The following is an 11,173-nucleotide window of genomic DNA, read 5'->3' on the forward strand; positions in this document are numbered from 1 at the left end:
AATGAGAGTTGCACTTTTGTGCTCCTCCATTTCCAGCACCACAAAGTCAGTGGGAAAGGCAAATGGCCCAACCTTGACAATCATGTCCTCTATTATGCCTGATGGGTGTTTAATGGAGCCATCAGCAAGTTGGAGGCATATCCTGGTTGGTTTGACTTCTCCCGCCAACCCAAGCTTTCTGATAGTGGATGCAGGTATTAGATTGATGCTTGCTCCAAGATCACATAGGGTTGTCTTGGTGCAAGCGCCTTCTAATGTGCATGGTATTATAAAGCTTCCAGGATCTTGAAGCTTTTCTGGTAAGCTTTTAAGTATGACTGCACTGCATTCTTCAGTGAGAAACACTTTTTCAGTTTCTCTCCAATCCTTCTTATGACTTAAGATCTCTTTCATGAACTTAGCATAAGAAGGTATTTGCTCAAGTGCCTCTGCAAACGGAATCTTTATTTCAAGAGTCCTTAGATAGTCTGCAAAGCGGGCAAATTGCTTATCCTATTCCGCTTTGCGGAGTTTCTGAGGATAAGGCATCTTGGCTTGATATTCCTCAACCTTAGATGCTGCAGGTTTATTCCTTACAGAAGTGGTTGAAGAGGCCTTGTTAGAAGGATTATTATCAGCACTCTCAGGTGTCTGATTCTCCCTTGGCGTTTGAACGCCAGGATTGGGAGGAAAATGGGCGTTTAACGCCAGCTTTTCCCCCTTTTCTGGTGTTTGAACGCCAGAACTGGGCAGGGAATGGGCGTTAAACGCCAGCTTTTCCCCCTTTTCTGGCGTTTGAACGCCAGAATTGGGCAAGGAATGGGCGTTTAACGCCAGCTTTCCTTCCCTTTCTGGCGTTTGAACGCCAATAACATTCCTCTCTGGGCTCTTACTGTCCTCAGAGGGATTTTGAACAGTGGTTTGGTTATCCTCTGTCAATTGTTCCTTGTTTGGCTTTTTGCTCTTTTGAGCAGTGTTATTTAGTGTCTTCCCACTCCTCAGTTGAACTGCTTGACATCCTTCTGTTATTTGTTTAGATATTTGCTGTTTTGCTTGATTCAACTGCAGTTCTATGTTCTTGTTAGCAACTTTAGTATCATGGAGCATTTCTTTAAATTCTGTTAACTGTTCTGTCATCAGGAGCAATTGTTGATTAAGCTCATTCATCTGTTCTTGAGGATTAGGATCAGTGACTAAGGCCATGACCTCCTCTTTTGGAACGAACTCATTGCTAGAATATAAGTATTGGTTTCTAGCAACAGTGTCTATAAGCTCTTGAGCTTCTTCAATTGTCTTCCTCATGTGTATAGATCCACCAGCTGAGTGGTCTAAAGACATCTGAGCTTTTTCTGTGAGCCCATAGTAGAAGATGTCTAACTGTACCCACTCTGAAAACATTTCAGAGGGGCATTTTCTAAGCATACCTCTATACCTCTCCCAGGCATTATAAAGGGATTCATTATCCTCTTGTTTAAAGCCTTGGATGTCCAGCCTTAGCTGTGTCATCCTCTTTGGAGGGTAGAAATGATTCAGGAATTTGTCTGATAACTGTTTCCATGTCTTTATGCTTGCTGTAGGTTGGTTATTCAACCACCTTTTAGCTTGATCTTTTACAGCAAATGGAAACAGTAATAGTCTGTAGACATCCTGATCTACCTCTTTATCATGTACTGTGTCAGCTATTTGTAAGAACTGTGCCAGAAACTCAGTAGGTTCTTCCTGTGGAAGACCGGAATACTGGAAATTTTGCTGCACTATGATAATGAGTTGAGGGTTTAGCTCAAAGCTGCTTGCTTTGATGGGAGGTATACAGATGCTACTCCCATATGCAGCTGTAATGGGGTTAGCATATGACCCCAGAGTCCTCTTGGACTGAGTAATTCCACTTGAGTCCATAATGGACAAAAGGGAAATGACAATGATTGCAAAGAGATAAATTTTGTTTTTTTTTTTTTAAATAATCGAAAAAAATAAAAATAAAATAAAACAAAAGGAAAATAAAACAAAAAATTCGAAAATCAAAAAGAAAAAAAAATAAGATCAAAGCAAATTGAGAACTGAATCAATTAGTTAATTAAAAAGATTTTGAAAACAGCAATTAAAAGATATGATTGAAAAATTTTTATGAAAAAGATTTGATTTTTAAAAAGAGGAAAGAGAAAAACAACAAAAAGACACCAAACTTAAAATTTTTAGAAAATCAGACACTAATTTTCGAAAATTTTAAAGGAAAAACACAAAGAGGACACCAAACTTAGAATTTTTATGAATCAAAAAGGGACTAAGACATGCAATGGACACCAAACTTAAAATATGAAACTAGACTTCAACTAAAAGACTCTAAACCAACAAAAATAAAACAGTCCTAATCTAAGCAACAAGATAAGCCGTCAGTTGTCCAAACTCGAACAATCCCCGGCAACGGCGCCAAAAACTTGGTGCACGAAATTGCAATAACACTTTTGCAATCCCGCACAACTAACCAGCAAGTGCACTGGGTCGTCCAAGTAATACCTTGCGTGAGCAAGGGTCGATCCCACGGAGATTGTCGGCTTGAAGCAAGCTATGGTTATCTTGTAAATCTTAGTCAGGATATCAGAAATTATCAGGATTGATTGTAAAAAGCAGAAGAACATGAAAAAGGTACTTGTTTTGCAGTAATGGAGAATAGGCTGAGGCTTTGGAGATGCTCCATCTTCCGAATCTCTGCTTTCCTACTGTCATCTTCATCAAACACGCAAGGCTCCTTCCATGGCAAGCTGTATGTAGGGTTTCACCGTTGTCAGTGGCTACCTCCCATCCTCTCAGTGAAAATACGTCCCTGATGCTCTGTCACAGCATAGGCTAATCATCTGTCGGTTCTCAATCAGGCCGGAATAGAATCCAGTGATTCTTTTGCGTCTGTCACTAACGCCCCGCCTTCAGGAGTTTGAAGCACGTCACAGTCATTCAATCATTGAGTCCTACTCAGAATACCACAGACAAGGTTTAGACCTTCCGGACTCTCTTGAATGCCGCCATCAGTTCTAGCTTATACCACGAAGATTCCGATTAAAGAATCCAAGAGATATCTACTTAATCTAAGGTAGAACAGAGGTGGTTGTCAGGCACATGTTCATAGTTGAGAATGATGATGAGTGTCACAGATCATCACATTCATCCGGGTTAGGAGCAAGTGATATCTTAGAATGGAAGCAAGCATGATTGAATAAGAAACAGTAGTAATTGCATTAATCCATCAAGACACAGCAGAGCTCCTCACCCCCAACCATGGGGTTTAGAGACTCATGCTGTGGAAAGTGTACAAGAAACGTGTAAAAATGTCATGAGGTCATAAGGTACAGATACAATGTCCAAAGGTCCTATAAATAGTAAACTAGTATCCTAAGGTTTACAGAAATGAGTAAATGACAGAAAAATCCACTTCCGGGCCCACTTGGTGTGTGCTTGGGCTGAGCAATGAAGTAATTTCGTGTAGAGACCTTTTCTGGAGTTAAACGCCAGCTTTCATGCTAGTTTGGGCGTTTAACTCCAAATTTTATGCCAGTTCCGGCGTTTAACGCTGGAATTTCTGATGCTGATTTGCTACGCCAGTTTGGGCCATCAAATCTTGGGCAAAGTATGGACTATCATATATTGCTGGAAAGCCCAGATGTCTACTTTCCAATGCCATTGAGAGCGCGCCAATTGGGCTTCTGTAGCTCCAGAAAATCCACTTCGAGTGCAGGGAGGTCAGAATCCAACAGCATCTGCAGTCCTTTTCAGTCTCTGGATCAGATTTTTGCTCAGAACCTTCAATTTCAGCCAGAAAATACCTGAAATCACAGAAAAACACACAAACTCATAGTAAAGTCCAGAAAAGTGAATTTTAACTAAAAACTAATAAAAATATACTAAAAACTAACTCAAAGATACTAAAAACATACTAAAAACAATGCCAAAAAGCGTATAAATTATCCGCTCATCAGTGCTCTAGTGTATTTATAGAAGTGTGGAGTGACCTTTTTAGATAAGATTAGTTATTTTATCTTTATCTTATCTTCAAGTGACGTCATCTTATCTTTCAAAGGAACCGTCCTTCTCTCTGTAGGCTTTGGGCTGCCTTAGGATTTGGGGCGTGGTCCTCCGTTTAGGCCCTTTTTGGGCTTTCCTGGTGATTTGACCGAGCTCTTTGAGAATAGGTCGGATTGTCCTGACCTGAAGAGGTCGGTCGACTTGTCAATAGAGCATCCCGAGTTGGACAGCTCAACCCAAGGTATGAACAGTGCTCCTGCTCAAGCTCAGTCTTCTGTTTTGAGGTCGAGTCTTCAGTTTTAGGACTTCGATCCTTTTATGGTGAAGCCGAACTCGATCATTTTTTCGATTTCTTCTTTGCAAGGGTTCTCCTTTTTGAATATGGAACGTTTTTCTTTTGCTTCTTCTTAAAAGCGCGCATTTTTGCATTTAGCGCTCGTAGCCTTGGAAATGTGCGAGAGTTTAATACCCTTATTAATTGATTTTTAATTGCCCCGTTTCTCTTAGCCTCTCTGTTTTTGAATTTCACGCTTAAAAAATGGTTTTTCTTTTCCGTAACTTTCTTTTTCTTTCTCTCTTTCTGTTTTCTGAAGTTTGCTATTTTCGTATTTCTTCCTGCGACTTTGCTTGGCAATTATTAGTGCTTTCCTTATTGTGAAAGGGCGACTCCTAATTCCATCTTCTACCTTCAACTTCGTCGAAGCTTTCTGCTTTTTCCAGGTTGGTTTTTCTTTCTGCTTTTTCACTTTCTTCATTGCTTTGCTTCCGGTTTTTGGTAAAGTTTTGATTTTGCTGTGATGCATGTTGTCACTGAGGCTTTTACTTTCCTGGAAAGATTGTTCCTTTGACATCTTTTCGTCATGTTGGTAACTGTGATGACTTTGTGTATGAACAATAACTTTGCTGGCGAACCTTAGAAAGTAACGATTTTTTGATGGCTCGTTTTGATTTTGTGTCATTTTCCTGTTTGGGGGGGGATTAAATTCTCTGAAAAAAGGTGGCGCCTTTGATGAATACATTTTACTGCTTGGTAGTTCCGTTTGCTGATAAGCTGAGACTGTGAATTTGGGAGGTAGTTATTTTGATGACTTTATTTGATTTGTAGCTTTTTGAGGTAATGTCTTTTCTTTTCATCTTGGGATGTTGCTTTTTGAGAGAGGGCTTTTCTTTGTCTTTGCTGAGAGTTTTATTGGGGTGTTAGTCTTGTAGGTTTTCCTGAGTCTTTGTTCTGTTAACTGCCTCCAAAGAATGCCCCTGGATCTTTTTGGTGTGGGTCCTGGGGTTTCCTTTTGTTGCCTGTACTGCGCTGGATTATGTTGTTTGAGTTGTTTTGATTTCATCCGAGATGTTTTTTTAGTAATTCAATCTTCTTTTATTGTTTGTAGGACTAGTTGGCCATGTCTTCTCGTAAAAATATTGTCGAGGCGTCTTCTAAGGTTCCTGAGGGGATGTCCGATTGGCTGGATTCCCATGTGTTGCTGTGTGTTTCTTTAGCCAATTTTGAATTTTGTGTAGCGCTTAGAAGACATCGTCTTATTTGTAGCAGTAAAGATCAGGAGAACAATTATGAGTTAGTGGCACCTGATTCTAATGATAGAGTTTGCTTCCCTGTCCTGACTCGGGAGGAGGGGAGGGGGTGGGGGCGTCCCTTTTTCTATGCCTATGAATTCTTTTTCAGCCAAATGAACATCACCTTTCCTTTTACTTCTTTTGAAACTGAGCTATTATGGTCCTGTAACGTAGCCCCCTCTTAGCTTCATCCGAATTCTTTGGGCTTCATCAAGATTTTCAGCTCGTTTGTCAAGAATTTGCTGTTACACCTTGTCAAACTCTCTTTTTGTATCTTTTCGTGTTGACCAAGCCTGGGATTACCAAGAAGAAGGCTTCTTGGATTTGTTTTAGGTCTGCCCAGGGGCATAAGGTTTTTTCTATGTATGACGAGTCTTTTCGTGATTTTAAGAATTACTTTTTAAGGTCTGGGCTGTTGAAGGAGCCCATCCTTTCTTTCTGGACGAAAATAACGAACCCCGCTTTCCTTTAGAGTGGCAAAGGAACGTAGTTGTATCTCGATATACTTGAGAGATATTGGACGAGGTTGAGCAGGCCTTTGTGAATGTCTTGGAGGATATTTGGGGGGAACCTCCTCATCTGGATACTGAAAAATCTTTGGGGGACCCATCCCTTGTTCGAACTACTTTGGGTATTACTTGATATATTTTGTTTCTTGTTTTTACTTTGCTTTCTCCTTCTTTCCTGCTTTGTAAAACTGTAGGTTTTTATTTTTCAGAGATGGCCAAGAATAATGATGCGATGAAGGCTTTCAAAAAGGCGAGAAAGGCTACTGCAGCTCAGAACATCTCGACCCGAGCGGATGGGGAAGGGTCCTCTCAAGTCTCGTTGAAGCCATCTGTGCCGAGCTCTCTTGGCCCGAGGAGAATGATCCCTACTCCTCGAGTTTGTTTAGTGGATCCTCCAAAGTCTTCTAGTGCTGCTGTGGCTTCTTCTACGGCCGTTGGTGCACGAAATTGCAATAACACTTTTGCAATCCCGCACAACTAACCAGCAAGTGCACTGGGTCGTCCAAGTAATACCTTGCGTGAGCAAGGGTCGATCCCACGGAGATTGTCGGCTTGAAGCAAGCTATGGTTATCTTGTAAATCTTAGTCAGGATATCAGAAATTATCAGGATTGATTGTAAAAAGCAGAAGAACATGAAAAAGGTACTTGTTTTGCAGTAATGGAGAATAGGCTGAGGCTTTGGAGATGCTCCATCTTCCGAATCTCTGCTTTCCTACTGTCATCTTCATCAAACACGCAAGGCTCCTTCCATGGCAAGCTGTATGTAGGGTTTCACCGTTGTCAATGGCTACCTCCCATCCTCTCAGTGAAAATACGTCCCTGATGCTCTATCACAGCATAGGCTAATCATCTGTCGGTTCTCAATCAGACCGGAATAGAATCCAGTGATTCTTTTGGCGTCTGTCACTAACGCCCCGCCTTCAGGAGTTTGAAGCACGTCACAGTCATTCAATCATTGAGTCCTACTCAGAATACCACGGACAAGGTTTAGACCTTCCGGACTCTCTTGAATGCCGCCATCAGTTCTACCTTATACCACGAAGATTCTTGTTAAGGAATCCAAGAGACATCTACTCAATCTAAGGTAGAACAGAGGTGGTTGTCAGGCACATGTTCATAGTTGAGAATGATGATGAGTGTCACAGATCATCACATTCATCCGGGTTAAGAGCAAGTGATATCTTAGAATGGAAGCAAGCATGATTGAATAAGAAACAGTAGTAATTGCATTAATCCATCAAGACACAGCAGAGCTCCTCACCCCCAACCATGGGGTTTAGAGACTCATGCTGTGGAAAGTATACAAGAAACGTGTAAAAAATGTCATGAGGTCATAAGGTACTGATTACAATGTCAAAAGATCCTATTAATAGTAAAAGCTAGTATCCTAAGGTTTACAGTAATGAGTAAATGACAGAAAAATCCACTTCCGGGCCCACTTGGTGTGTGCTTGGGCTGAGCAATGAAGCTTTTATGTGTAGAGATGTTTTCTGGAGTTAAACGCCAGCTTTCATGCCAGTTTGGGCGTTTAACTCCAAGTTTTATGCCAGTTCCGGCGTTTAACGCTGGAATTTCTGATGCTGATTTGCTACGCCGGTTTGGGCCATCAAATCTTGGGCAAAGTATGGACTATCATATATTGCTGGAAAGCCCAGGATGTCGACTTTCCAATGCCGTTGAGAGCGCGCCAATTGGGCTTCTGTAGCTCCAGAAAATCCACTTCGAGTGCAGGGAGGTCAGAATCCAACAGCATCTGCAGTCCTTTTCAGTCTCTGGATCAGATTTTTGCTCAGAACCTTCAATTTCAGCCAGAAAATACCTGAAATCACAGAAAAACACACAAACTCATAGTAAAGTCCAGAAAAGTGAATTTTAACTAAAAACTAATAAAAATATAATAAAAACTAACTAAAAGATACTAAAAACATACTGAAAACAATGCCAAAAAGCGTATAAATTATCCGCTCATCACAACACCAAACTTAAATTGTTGCTTGTCCCCAAGCAACTGAAAATCAAAATAGGATAAAAAGAAGAGAATATACTATAGATTCCAAAATATCAAAGAAACATAGTTCCAATTAGATGAGCGGGACTAGTAGCTTTTTGCCTCCGAACAGTTTTGGCATCTCACTCTATCCTTTGAAGTTCAGAATGATTGGCATCTATGAGAACTCAGAACTCAGATAGTGTTATTGATTCTCCTAGTTAAGTATAGTGATTCTTGAACATAGCTAGTGTATGAGTCTTGGCTGTGGCCCAAAGCACTCTGTCTTCCAGTATTACCACCGGATACATACATGCCACAGACACATAATTGGGTGAACCTTTTTAGATTGTGACTCAGCTTTGCTAAAGTCCCCAATTAGAGGTGTCCAGGGTTCTTAAGCACACTCTTTTTGCCTTGGATCACAACTTTATTTCTTTCTTTTTTTCTTTTCTTTTTTTTTTCGAAAATTTTTTTTCTTTTTTTCTCTCTTTTTTTTTCACTGCTTTTTCTTGCTTCAAGAATCATTTTTATGATTTTTCTGATCCTCAATAACAGTTCTCTTTCTCCTCATTCTTTCAAGAGCCAACAAATTTAACATTCTCAAAGCAACAAATTCAAAAGACATATGCACTGTTCAAGCATTCATTCAGAAAACAAAAAGTATTGTCACCACATCAAACTAATTCAACTAGTTTCAGAGATAAATTTCGAAATCCTGTACTTCTTGTTCTTTTGTGATTAAAGCATTTTTCATTTAAGAGAGGTGATGGATTCATAGGACATTCATAGCTTTAAGGCATAAACTTTAATTTTATTAATTATGAATTAAGACTAAGACTCAGAAAATAAATATAAGATGAAACTAAAAATAGAAAAAAAACAAAAACAAAAACGAAAAAAAATAGGCTCCTAATGATAGAGGTTTTCACAGAGTTAGAACTCAACAACCTTGATTTTGAGAAGTGGATGCTCCCTCAGCTTGAGAGGAGAGCTTTTGGCGTTTCATCTCTTGAATTTCACGCCCTTGCTTCTCTTGTTCCTTCAGCAATTTGCAGAGCATGCAGTTTTGATTCTGCTGTTCTTCCTTCAGTTGCTCCATAGTCTCTTGCAACTTGTTAATGGATGCTTCTAGGCTGGCCCAGTAGCCAATTTCAGGGAATTCAGGGAGGAACTCATGCGCCCTCCTCTTGATAGAGTTGTCTTGCACTTGTCCTTCCATTGACTTCTTGGTGATTGGATGTTCAATGGGTATGAACTCATCTACTCCCATCTTTACCCCAGCCTCTTTACAGAGCAAGGAGATCAAGCTTGGGTAAGCCAATTTGGCTTCAGTGGAATTCTTATTTGCAATTGTGTAGATCTCACAAGCAATCACATGATGCACCTCCACTGCTTTTCCAAGCATAATGCAATGAATCATTACTGCTCTCTTGATAGTAACCTCAGAACGGTTGCTAGTGGGCAGTATGGAACGCCCAATGAAGTCTAGCCAACCTCTTGCAATTGGTTTGAGGTCTCCCCTCTTGAGTTGGTTTGGGACACCCTTAGAATTGGTTATCCACTTAGTTCCAGGGAGGCATATATCCTCTAGAACTTGATCCAACCCTTTATCTACTCTCACCATCCTCCTATTAAAGGAGTCAGGATCATCTTGCAGTTGAGGCAACTTGAAAATTTCTCTTATTTTGTCCAGATGGAAGTATATAACTCTCCCTCTGACCATAGTTCTATAGGTATGGTAAGCGGTTCCAGTCATTCTCTGCTTATCTGTCAGCCATAGATTTGAGTAGAATTCCTGAACCATGTTCCTTCCAACCTTTGTCTCAGGATTGGTTAGAACTTCCCAACCTCTGTTTCGAATTTGCTCTTGGATCCCCGGATATTCATCTTCTTTCAGATCAAATTTTACTTCCGGGATCACTGACCTCAGACCCATTATTTTGTGATAATGGTCTTCATGTTCTTTGGTTAAGAACTTCTCTTGATTCCAAAGATTCTTTGGATTAGTCTCTTTCTTTCCTCTTAAATTGGTTTGTTTTCCCTTAGGAGCCATGATCTTGATGAATCTTGGCTTAGTGATCACGGAAAAACACACCAAACTTAGAGGTTTGCTTGTCCTCAAGCAAAAGAAAAGAGAGAAGAGAGGGGGAGGAAGAGGAAATTCGAATGGTGTGATGGAATGAGGGAGCCAAACGTGTATTTATAAGGTGGGGAGGGGAGTTTTCGAAAAAGAAGAGAGAAATTTGAAAGGAGATTTGAGAAGATATGGAAAGAAATTGAGAAAAGGGTGAAATTTTTGAACATTGTTTGTAATTGATTTGAAATAAATTTGAAGAGTGGTTTTGATTTTTGAAGATTTGAAAGTGAATGATGAAAGGTTGAAGTGCATTTATGTAGAAGAGTATGGTTAAAAAGAGGAAAGTTTGAAAAAATTTGAGTTGAAAACAAAAATGTGGTCCCCCCACCAAGCTGGCGTTAAACGCCCAGAATGGCACCCATTCTGGCGTTTAACGCCCATTTGTAGCCCTTTTTGGGCGTTTAACGCCCAGCCAGGTGCCCTGGCTGGCGTTAAACGCCAGAATTCCTTTGTCACTGGGTGTTTTTCCAAAACGCCCAGGATGCTGCACACCTGGCGTTAAACGCCCAGAATGGTGCCCATTCTGGCGTTTAACGCCCAAAATGGCACCATTCCTGGCGTTAAATGCCCAGAATGGTACCCATTCTGGCGTTTAACGCCCAAAATGCCCCTTACTGGCGTTTTTTCGCCAGTAAGCTCATTTTCTCTGCTTTTTGAGCTGAATCCTTCTGTAACTCTGTGAATTCCTTCATTTTTGATACTTGCCTCTGTAAGAACTAATCATATACCCTCCTAATGACTGGGTTGCCTCCCAGCAAGCGCTTCTTTACTGTCTTTAGCTGGACCTTCACTGAGAATCACTCAAGTCTCAGTTTTGAGCACTCCTGCTCAAAATTGCCTTCAAGATAATGCTTGATTCTCTGTCCATTAACAATGAACTTTCTGTCAGAATCAATATCCTGAAGCTCAACATATCCATATGGTGACACTCCTGTGATCACATACGGACCCATCCACCGGGATTTGAGTTTTCC

The sequence above is a fragment of the Arachis stenosperma genome, chromosome 9 (assembly GCF_014773155.1).
Source record: "Arachis stenosperma cultivar V10309 chromosome 9, arast.V10309.gnm1.PFL2, whole genome shotgun sequence".
Taxonomy (NCBI): domain Eukaryota; kingdom Viridiplantae; phylum Streptophyta; class Magnoliopsida; order Fabales; family Fabaceae; genus Arachis; species Arachis stenosperma.